This window comes from Gossypium arboreum, chromosome 6, assembly GCF_025698485.1.
Source record: "Gossypium arboreum isolate Shixiya-1 chromosome 6, ASM2569848v2, whole genome shotgun sequence".
NCBI classification, from domain to species: Eukaryota; Viridiplantae; Streptophyta; class Magnoliopsida; order Malvales; family Malvaceae; genus Gossypium; species Gossypium arboreum.
Window position 1 is genome coordinate 9,498,054 of NC_069075.1, and position 12,389 is coordinate 9,510,442.

Below are 12,389 nucleotides of genomic sequence, written 5' to 3' on the forward strand. Positions count from 1 at the left end.
GGCCTAGGACACGCTTGTGTTTCCAGGCTGTGTGGTCCACATGGCCGTGTCGCACGCCCGTGTGGCTTGAAACTTGGGAATTTTTAGCCCTGTTTTCACATGGTCAAGGACATGCCCATGTGTCCAGGCCGTGTGGGTCACTGTACCTGTATAAAATACACGAAAAATAGCTAAAATGAACTAGTTAGTGGTGTTAGTGCTCGGGTTACCTCTCGAGAAGAGCTTATTTAAAGTCTAAGCTTGACTTACCTCAATTTCGTGTGATTACGATGGATTGAAGAGTTGAAACTCCTTACCTCTGCTATCAATTTTATCAAAATAAAGTCTGAGTCAAGTATTATTTACCTTGAAAGTTTCGAATTCAGTGTGTGTTACCTCGACTGTACCATGTGGGAAGGTTTTCAATACCATGAAAGGAATTGCTCCGTTTGTATTGTGCTCTAAAGTAACAATTCGATGGTACTTTTCATCTAACAATACTTTTTCCCCAACCTTAAATTGCATTGTTTCATCCCTGCGCTTGTCGTGGTGTTGCTTTGATTTATCGTGTGCTTTTGGTTTCTCATTGAAATGTGTTCGCCATTCGTCTAGTTCATCAATTTGTAGTCTTCGTTCCTCATGACTCGTTCTGTTTTTTGTCACATGGACTAGAATGTGTCTCCATCACGTTCTCACTAGGGGTTTCCTGAAAAAAAGTTTGAGCCATAATGTTATTTATATCAACAGAACTTGTATAACCATCTTGCTTACTAGATATTTTAATCGAATCACGAGCTTGGAAAGTAATCATGTCATCCCCTACACGAAGTATTAGTTCTCCTGTGCCGACATTAATGATAGTCCTAGCAGTTGCTAAAAAGGGTCGTCCTAAAATCAAAGACACGTCACTGTCTTCTTCCATGTCTAGAACAACAAAATCAATTTGGAATATAAATTTATCAATTTTGACAATCACATCTTCAATAATACCCCTAGAAAATCTAATTGTTTTATCTTCCAATTGAATGCTCATCCTAGTTTATTTGGGTTTCCCAAGACCTAGTTGTTTAAACATTTTATAAGGCATGACATTAATGCTAGCCCCTAAATCAACCAAAGCATTGTTAACATTTAAATTACCAATTAAGCAAGGAATCGTAAAACTCCCCGGATCTTTCAACTTGTTGGGTAGCTTATTTTGTAAAATGGCTGAGCAAACTGCGTTTAATTCCATATGCGATGCATCATCTAACTTTAGTTTATTAGCCAAGAGCTACTTTAAAATTTTCACTGTGTTTGGCATCTGCGAAAGAGCTTCAATAAACGGTAAGTTAATATGTAATTTTTTTAATAATTTAAGGAATTTACCAAATTGTTCGTCTATGTAGTCTTTCCATGTCGCATTAGGGTATGGCACACGAGGTTTATACTCTTTGCATACCAGTTTCTACTTACTGTGGTTCACCCCATCATTACCATTACTTACCACAAGTCCTTGCTTTGGTTCTGGTTCAGGTTCAACTAACCCTTCTTCATCTCGAACAGTAATCGCATGAAGTTGTTCCCTTGGGTTAGTTTCAGTGTTACTTGGTAGGCCACCTTGTGGTCGTTAAGAAATCAACTTAGTAATCTGTCCTATTTGAGTTTTGAGCCCTTGAATCGATGCTTGATGATTCTTAAGCACTATTTTGGTATTCTGAAAATGAGTTTCTGACACCGAGATGAATTTTGTGAACATCTTTTCAAGGTTCGATTTCTTCTCTTGTTGGTAAGATGGTTGTTGAAAACCTGGAGGATGTTGTGGCCTTTGAATCCCTGACCACCTCATGAGAAATTGGAATGGTTCCTCTAACCTAAATTATAAGTGTTACTATACGAGTTATTTTGAGGTCTAGAATTACTACCATATAGTGGACTTGTTCCTCCTCGGTGCTAGGGTTGAAGGATGGATAATCTGTGTTGTGTACTCCTCCTCCATTTAAATCACACCTCATCACTGGATGTACCTGAGTAGAACCATACAAACCATCAATCTTTTTATTTAAAAGTTCTACATGATTAGATAGCATAATGACGGCGTCAAGGTTGAAAACACTGGCTACTTTTGTCAGCTTTGTTCTCATGACTTGCCACTGATAGTTATTCAGTGACGTCTCTTCAATAAATTCATAAGCTTCTTTAGGTGTTTTGATGTTTAAAGTTCCACTGGCGGCTGTGTAGATAAGTTGCCTTGTTGAGGGGTTCACACCATTGTAAAAAGTCTAAACCTGCAGCCATAGAGGTAACCCATGGTGAGGGCACCTTCTTAATAAGTCCTTGTATCTCTCCCATGCATCATAAAGAGTTTCTAGATCTATCTATACAAAACAAGAGATATCATTCCTTAATTTAGCCGTTTTAGCAGGTGGAAAATATTTAAGTAAAAAATTTTCGGTCATTTGTTCCCAAGTAGTGATTGACCCTCGAGGTAACGAGTTCAACCACTGTTTAGCCTTATTTTGTAATGAAAAAGGAAATAACCGAAGGTGAATGGCATCGTCAGAAACACCATTAATCTTAAAGGTGTCGCAGAATTCTAGAAAATTTGTCAAATGAGTGTTTGGATCCTCGTCCTGCAAACCATAAAACTGAACAAACTGTTGTATCATTTGAATCGTGTTAGGTTTCAATTCAAATTTATTTGCAACAACAGCAGGTCTAACTATACTCGATTTATTTCCTGTTAAATTAGGTTTAGCATAATCATACATAGTACGAGGAGCAGGATTCTGATCTACGGGATTTGCAGCAACCACAGGAGGTAACGGATTATTTTGATTATCACCATCTCCTCAGTTGTAGTATGTATATCGTCCTCACGCTCTTCCTCTATGTATGTAGGCTTCGCCTTATTCCTCTTCGATTTCTGCGAGCTGTGCTCTCGATCTCACTGTCAAAAAGCAAAGGTCCTGATGGGTTTCTTCTAGTCATAAATTGTCAAAAACCTGCCAAGAGTTAAAGAAAATAAAATTAAAAATTAAAAACAAAAAGTAAATTGCAATAAACGTAAAAATGGCTAAAGTAATAAAAATTAAGTGATTCTAATATCCTAGTCCCTGGCAACGGCGCCAAAAACTTGATGGTCGTAAAACTAACTAAAAATTCGACTAAGGCAAGTGCACCTATCAAACAGTAGTATAGTTGAGGTGAGACCTGAAATATCATATCCACGAGGACTAAAAGTACTAGTAATTACTATCTTTTTATTATCTAGCCTGAGAATCGAAGAGATGTTTTAAAAACTAAAATTAACTATCTAATTAACTAAGACTACGACAGAGATAAAAGTTGGAAAATACTTTAGGAAAACCGATGGAGAAGACAATACCTAAGGATGAATCCACTCAGACTTCACCTATTACCTTTGAATTAGACGATTTATTCACTTGACTTAATCCGTAGAAATCCCTAATTTATGTTAATATCCCTCTTGAGACTAAAAACAACTGATTCTAGGTTGATAAATTGAAATCTCTTTCTAATTAAAACCCCTATTGTCGCATTAACTCGATCTATGGATTCCGTTATTAGATTTGACTCTAATCCGGCAGATTTATGTCGGCCTATCTCTAGGATTGCATGCAATTCTGCTTAATTATGAATGATCTACTCTTAAACAATGACTTTTGCTCCATTGAATAAGTGGTCGCGATTTTCGTGTGACAGGTTTTAAATATTTATAATGAATCATTCTTGAAACTAACTATTATCACGATGTAGGCAAGTGTACCTATCGAACAGTAGTATAGTTTTAGCAAGACCAGATTGTCGAACCCAAGAGAACTAAAAGTACTAGTAATGACTGTCTTTTTATTATCTAGCCTAAAAATAAGGGTGTTTTGTTTTAACTAACTAATTGTCTAAACTAAGAATTCAAAGAAAGTAGAATTGGGAGATTACTTTTGGAAAACGATTGAATTAAGACAATACCTAAAGAAAAATCCACTTAGACTTTACTTGTTATTCTGGCTCTGAATTGGACAATTTATTCATTTAACTTGCTCTGTAGAGATCCCTAAGTTATGTTATTATCCCTATTCAAGACTAATAACGTCTAATCCCTAGATTTAATAATTGAGACTTTTCTCTAATTAACACCCTAGGGTTGCATTAACTCGATCTATGGATCCCTTTATTAGGTTTCACCCTAATCCGACAAAATCTTGTCACCCTATCTCTAGGTGCACAATCAACTCCGCTTAATTATGACAAATGTACTCTTAAACAGGGTCTATTCCTCCTCTGAATAAGAGCTTATCTTGAATCAGTATCCTGGGATATCAAAACAAGAATTAAGAACACATAATTAAAAACAAGTTAAATATTTATCATACAATTCAAAAAATAATAACAAGATTCGTCTTAGGTTTAATTCCCCTTAGGTATTTAGGGGATTTAGTTCATAACTAAAAAGGAAAACATCTCAAAAGAATAACGAATACAAAACATAAAGAAAACCCAAAACTCTTGAAGGGAAATTGAGTGGAGATCTTCAGTCTTGATGATGAATCCGACTTCTAAAATGGAACAATCGACTTTCTTCGAGTAATTCCTTCCTTCTTCTCTGTGCCTCCCCTCTTTTTCCTCCTCTAGGGTGTATTTATAGGCTTTGGAATGCCTAAGAACCCTCGAAATTAGCCTTTTCTGAATTGGACTCAACTTGGGCTCAGCAGGGACACACCCATGTGACACGCCCGTGTGCAATTACTTCAGGCCGTGCTTGAGCCTGTTAAATAGGCACGGCCTTGTGGTCCACCCATGTGAGTCGTGCTTTGATTCTGCCAAATTGACACGGCCGTGTGGTCTGCCCGTGTGAGGAGGTCCAGGCCGTGTTGAATTCGTACTTTGGCCCATTTTCTCTATTTTTGGCTCATTTCTCGTTCCTTTCGCTCTCTTATGCACTCTTAAGTATAAAGCATGAAATTAAGGCATTAGGAGCATCGAATTCACCAATTCTAAGGAAAAATCATCCATAAAATGTGTTAAGCTTGGGGTAAAAATATGTATAAATTACGGTTTATCAAATACCCCCACACTTAAGCATTTGCTTGTCCTCAAGCAAAATTCTCAATTCATAATCAAAATAAATCCTTCTCAACCTATAATTCCTATCGATAATATCTCAAAATAATCCATAGGTAATCATACATTGAAAATTTAACTGAAAGAACATCAAAGTTCCAAACATCCCAAGTTGAGCACTTTATCATGAAAATATAGGTGTCTCCCTTCGTCTAAGTAATGACCTTGGATTCAAAATGTCACAGAGATTCACTCAAATCACTCGAGGTGTTTAAGGACAATAAATGAAGCACTCAATAGTTAATAATGAAAAGTCATTACCATAGGCTTGCATGAAAATCAAATTCCCACCACTATAAATTGAGATGATACATCAATCAAAAGGTCTTTAGAGGGTTGTAATGTGGCTTTGGTAAAGGGGTGTGGTCACAAGTTGAAAGAAACGATTAGAATCGATATTGAACTGAAAAATCACTTAACTAGAAAAAGATTTAATCATCACTTGCATACAATAGAGCTTCTTCTTAGAATATGGAATTTAAATACTTAAGCTCAAAAACAAAATATTACTACTAATGTATATACACAGTTTTTTTTTTTTAAGAACAACACATAGCTGAGCAACTATTTCAGTTCAAATCTTGACAAAAATAGGGATTAAATTAATTTAGGGGATTTTAACAATAATGGGTTAAGGGTTAATATTAAGGGTAATACAAGAAATGGCTTGTTAGGCTCAAGGGGGTTCACTAGGGGTTAATCGTGGAGGTAGGCTTTTCATGGCATGAGTAAGTTAATACTAAGTGCCTTAGTCATTTTGACATATCAAATCAAATGGTGTGGTCTTGACATGCATAATCAAGCAAGTTCTAGAATAACAGTTCAATACTGACGCACTCAAAGCAATAATAAAAGTGGGCATGAAAAAATTAATAGATGATCAAAATGCTCAAAAATCTCACAAAAATTATGGCTTTTTGATGTTTAAAACTTGTGAATTCCAACTCAAAGTAATACCTAAACTTTGGGAAAAATAACCTAAAATTTTAAATTCTTAAAAGTCTACTTATCATGCTTGATTCTCTAATGTCTTAGAGTTTAAACAATCAATGCATAAATGCCTATGTTTTAATTTAGGATATATCAATCAAAATTATAAATCAATCAAAATTTATCCTAAATGTGATATGAGAGCTTTTCAAGAGAACAAGGCAGTCATTTAGGGATTTTTCTGATAGTGGAATGAATACCCCCCACACTTAAGATGTACATTGTCCTCAATGTACAAAGATAGATATTTTGACAAATGTAAGTGTAAGTTCATAAGATAGGGAGAAAAGTGAAACTTCCTGAGTTAAAAATGGATGAAATTCCTGGATTAGCGAGGGCGAGTTGTTGGAAATAAAGCTGGAGGACAACCATGAAGGACAAAAGGAGAATTGGGTGACTAATTTGATAGTAATCATAAAGATAAACCGTGTTTAAAAATGAAATAATCTTCAAAAATTAATAAAAGAAAAATAAAATAAGATAGGTAATGCAATTTTTCAAGTGCCACGGCCGGTTCACACGCCCATGTGGATCGTGTCTTGCTCGTGTTTATTGTGAAGTGAGATATCGTCACACAGCCTTAGGGCACGCTCGTGTGTCTAGGCCGTGTGGCTATATGATCATGTTACACGACCGTCTGTGATGTTGTTCGCTTCTCCCACGGTCGTGTAGCTCTGCGCACGCCCATGTTATTTTGACAATGTTGTCTATGGGTGCTAGACACGGGCGTGTCACACACCCGTGTTCATTTGGAATATTTGACCACGACCAGGTCACACGCCCGTGGGCACTTATCGCATCTTGTGTTGGAAAAGATAACTTTTACCCTGTTTTCGCACGGCCATATCACACGGCCGTGTTTCCCGTCCGTGGTTGTCACACATGATGAAGCATGGCCGTGTGATAGGCCATGTGGAGTTGCGAACCTGTGTTCAAAGACTCTGTTAGTGATCTAGATGTTTAAAAATTGAAATTTAAATAATTTAAAACCTTTAGTACTCGGGTTGCCTCCCGAAAAGCGCTTGTTTATAGTCTAAGCTCGATTGTTACCTTGTTGGTTTATTCGGGGCAGTTTGTGGAGTCGTAGCTCCTCTCCATTGTCCATTTACTTTGAAAGTACCGTGTGATGGGTGACTTACCTCTATTGTGCCATATGAAAGAACAGATTGAATTATGAAAGGTCCTGACCATCGTGATTTAAGTTTCCCAGAAAACAATTTGAGTCTTGAGTTGTATAGTAGGATAAGATCTCCAACTTCAAATTGTTTGCGTTGCTTCAAACGAGTGTCATGGCGCCGCTTTGTTGCTTCCTTGTATAGGCGTGAGTTTTCGTATGCATTGGCTCACCATTCATCAAGTTCGTTCAGCTGCATCAACCTGTTTTTTCCTACAAGTTCGGGATCAAGGTTTAAAAATTTAATAGCCCAAAAAGCTTTATGCTCTAGTTCGAATGGTAGATGACAACGTTTTCCATAAACAAGTCTGTAAGGTGATGTCCCAATGGGGGTCTTTAAAGCAGTTCTGTAAGCCCATAAGGCATCATCTACTTTCATTGCCCAATCTTTTCAATTGGATCCTACTATTTTTTCAAGGATCCGTTTGATCTCTTGGTTTGCTACTTCAACTTGTCCATTAGTTTGAGGATGATATGGGGTGGTTGTTCTATGATGAACTCCTTATTTCTTAAGAGTTTTTTCAAATTGGTTATTACAAAAATGAGTGCCCTTGTCACTGATAATTTTTCTAGGTGTTCCAAATCTTAAGAAGAGTTTCTTCAGGAAATGTACTACCACTCTAGCATCATTAGTAGGTAGAGCTTGGGCTTCCACCCATTTGGACATATAATCGACTGCTACTAAGATGTATTTATTCCTAAATGAAATGGGGAATGGGCCCATGAAATCGATACCCTAAACATCAAATATTTCACATGAAAGCATATAGTTTTGAGGCATTTCACCACGTTTAGATATGTTACCTGTCCGTTGGCATTTGTCACATGAAGTAACGTACCTGTTAGCGTCTTTGAATAACGAGGGCCAATAAAAACCTGATTCAAGTATTTTATGTGCGGTCTTAGTTCCACTATAGTGTCCTCCAGTTGGCCCTGAGTGACAATATTCCAATATTTTTGATGTTTCTGATCTTGTAGTGCATCTTCTAATAACTTGATCCACACATCTACGAAAAAGAAAGGGGTCGTCCAAAAAGTAGTTTTTCACATCATTAAAGAATCGCTTCTTTTGCTGGTGTGTTAACCCTTTTGGGATAATGCTAGTGGCTAAAAAATTTGTGATGTCTGCAAACCACGGTACCTCGGAGTCAGATATAGCGAAAATTTGTTCTTCAGGAAATGAATCATTTATTTTAACTTCATCTAGTTCTTTGGTATTGGAGTTCTCAAGCCTGGACAGATGATCAACTGCAAGATTTTTAGCTCCTTTCTTATCCTGAATTTCCAAGTCAAATTCCTGCAATAGGAGAATCCATCGAATGAGACGAGGTTTTGTATCAGTTTTAGTTAAAAGGTAGCGAAGGGCAGAATGGTCAGTGTAAACAACAACTTTAGACAATATGAGATATAATCAGAATTTATCAAATGCAAAAACCACAGCTAGTAATTCTTTTTCCGTAGTAGTATAATTCTCTTATGCAGCTGTCAAAGGTTTGCTAGCATAATAGATAGATTGAAAATGCTTGTCTTTTCGCTATCCCAATACTGCACCTACTGCAAAATCACTCGCATCACATATTAATTCAAATGGTAAGTTCCAATCAGGTGCAATTATGATTGAAGCATTAATTAATGTATCCTTTAAAGTATTAAATGCTTCTAAACACTTCTGATTGAAATTAAAAGGTATATATTTTTCTAGTAATTTAGTCAAAAGCTTAGCTATTTTAGAAAAATCCTTAATAAATCTTCTATAAAAAGCAGCATGTCCTAAAAAGCTTCTAATAGCCTTAATCGAACTAAGAGAGGGTAATTTTTCGATTGTTTCTGTTTTAGATTTGTCCACTTCAATCCTTTTACTAGAAATTTTATGCCCTAATACAATACCTTCTTGAACCATGAAGTGACATTTCTCCCAGTTAAACATAAGGTTTGTTTCCTAACATCTTATTAAAACTCGTTTTAAATTTTTAAGGCAGAGATGAAAATAGTTACCAAATACTGAGAAATCATCCATAAATACTTCCATGATATCTTCCACGAGTTCGTAAAAGATGGCCATCATACAATACTAAAAGGTGGCAGGAGCATTACATAATCCAAAAGGCATTCTACGATAAGCGAACATACCATATGGGCATGTGAATTTCGTCTTTTCTTGATCTTCAGGAACTATTGGGATTTGGAAGTAGCCAGAGAGTCCGTCTAAAAAGCAGTAGTACATGTGTTTGGATAATCTTTCTAACATTTGGTCAATGAATGGCAAGGGGAAGTGATCTTTTCTTGTGGCATCATTCAGTTTCCTGGAGTCAATGCAAACTCTCCATCCTGTGACTCTCTTTGTTGGGATTAATTCATTCTTCTCGTTGGTCACAACTGTCATGCCTCCTTTCTTAGGGACAACCTGCACTGGACTTACCCAAGAACTGTTAGAAATAAGATAAATAATTTCAGCATCTAGAAGTTTAATTATCTTGGATTTAACAACTTCCTTCATGTTGGGGTTCAGTCGTCTTTGAGGTTGCACACATGGTTTGTACTCATCTTCCATCAAAATTTTGTGGGTGCAAAAAGAAGGGCTAATTCCTTTAATGTCAGAAATTTTCCAAGATATGGCCTTTTTATGTTCTTTTAATACTTGGATTAATTCCTCTTTCTCCTTGGGTTGCAAGTCAGAAGCAATAATAACTGGTAATGTAGAATTATTTCCAAGGAATGCGTATTCCAAGTGGTTTGGTAAATGGTTCCAGTTTGGGAGGCTCTTCAATAGAGGATTTTGGCTTAAGTTCATCGTTTATCTTAATGCCCTCATATTCTACTTGTCTTGAGGAATGCTCATTAGGTTCACCATCTGTCTCCTCTTCTTGAGCTAGATACAGTTTCGTTGTGTCCTTTTGTATAATTTCCTGAAAAGAGGCTTGAGTAGTATGATCAATAGAGTCAATAAAATAACATGAATCATCTTGTTCCCTAGAAAACTTCATAGCATCATAAATTTTAAAGATAATCTCCTCGTCACCTACTCTAAGGACCAATTTACCATCACCCACATCGATTACAGCCCTAGCAGTGGCTAAAAATAGGTGCCCTAAAATTAAGGGCACTTCTACATCTTCGTCCATGTCAAGCACAACAAAGTCAACAGGAAATATGAATTAGTATAATTAATACTTTAATTCATTTAATTAGTATAATTAATACTTTAATATCATTCACACTATTTGTAACACCCTTAACCCGTATTCGCTGCCGGAATAGGGCTACAAGGCATTACCGAACAAATACAACATACAGCATACATTTATCATACATGAATCCATTATCACATAAACATTAATCAAACATAATCATATTGTCCCTTATAAGGCTCTACAAGACCTTAAAACATTCTTGGAAAAGGTTCAGGATTAAACCGATAACATTTCAAAACTTTATGAAACTTAGAAACATTTCATACATACAGGGTTCACACACCCGTGTGAACAGGCCGTGTGCCTCACATGGCCACTAGACACCACCGTGTCACAAGCCGTGTGGAAACAAGGAATACATACTGACTTGCATCACACAGCCGGAGACACGTCCGTGTGCCATAACCGTGTGAAAACTGGAGGGTATACTAACTTGGCCACACGTCCATGTGCCAGCCAGTACGCCACACACGGCCAGTAGACACATTCATGTATCAAAGCCATGTAACTCTTTGACTTGTTTAACTAAGATCCAGGGGTCACAAGGTCGATTCACACATTTATGTGCTCAACCGTGTGGCACAAAAATAGGCTTGATTTAAGCCTTTATTCCCACCTATCATTCATGTACCTAAAAGCATTCATTTGGCATCATTTTCACATACAATAGGCAACCAAAAATGACCATTTCATGCACATTTCATGCCATTTAATTTCCATCCATTTCAGTACTCAAATCCACAACCAAAATCATGCCAAAACAATATGCCATAACCTTAGCTTCAATATGCATTTTCTCACCATCTTATTAACTATTTCATGTCTCAAAACATATCAATTCATCATCTTAAAACCAATTCACAACATGCCATTTCTCAACCATGACACATCATTGATAATTAGCCAAATCAATTAACCATCTAGCAAACACATGAATCCATACTAACCTTGCCAAAATATAAGACATTATATACATCACACATCACTTACCAAATTCCTAAATCTAGCCAACTCAAATGGCCAAATACACACCAACATTTACATCATAAACAAGCCAAATCTCATGGATATATCATAACTCAAAATATATCATCATATCACTAGCCTATACATGCCATATTCCATATTTACATAGCATCAAAAGTACCAACAAGTAGTTAATAGTGTGATGACGGTTCCTGATGATCCTCGATGTCTGAGCTAGCTTCGATAATCTATAAAATAGGGAAAGAACACACAAAGTAAGCTTTAAAAGCTTAGTAAGCCATATAAAAATAAAACCATCTCATGAATCAACATTATTTCCATCAAATAAGCAAATTATGAATAAGCACACATAAGCTTACAAACCTTCCCAAATGTATACATATTCAATTTCATAAGTGAATTCATCAAATACTTCCCTTTTCAATACTTGTATGAATCTCATACGTACCTGAGTCGCTTAGCTTATTTACACATTCTTTCTCGACTTGACTTTGCCCATTGAACCTTTTGGAATCGTAAAGGATACTCAAAAATCGCATATAGCTCGTACAATGTCATATCCCAGATATGGTCTTACATGTTATCACATATCGATGCCAATATCCCAAACATGGTCTTACACGAACTCATATAACGATGCCAATGTCCTAGACATGGTCTTACACATAATCACAATACAATGCCAATGTCCCAGACATGGTCTTACATGTAATTACTTCTCGGTAATCCTAATGTCATGACATTCGTATCCTATACTATTCCTAGAGTTCGTAGGGACTTTCGGATATCATAACTTCGTCGATTCTTGCTCATATTTGCTCATTCAACATTCATGGCAATTGAATGAAAATTGAACACATATAATTCAATTTAAATACATTTATTTGCATATGAGCTTACCTCATACATACGATGAATGGATCGGATTGACTACTCGACAACTTTTG

General features: G+C 36.5%; 1 non-coding gene across 1 annotated transcript; it reads left to right on the forward strand.

The window, feature by feature from the left end:
* Positions 1–2,262: 2,262 nt before the first annotated feature.
* Positions 2,263–2,369, forward strand: LOC128294860 (small nucleolar RNA R71). The gene has a single exon (XR_008285167.1). It is a non-coding gene; the product is annotated as a small nucleolar RNA R71 (small nucleolar RNA).
* The last annotated feature ends 10,020 nt before the right edge of the window (positions 2,370–12,389 follow it).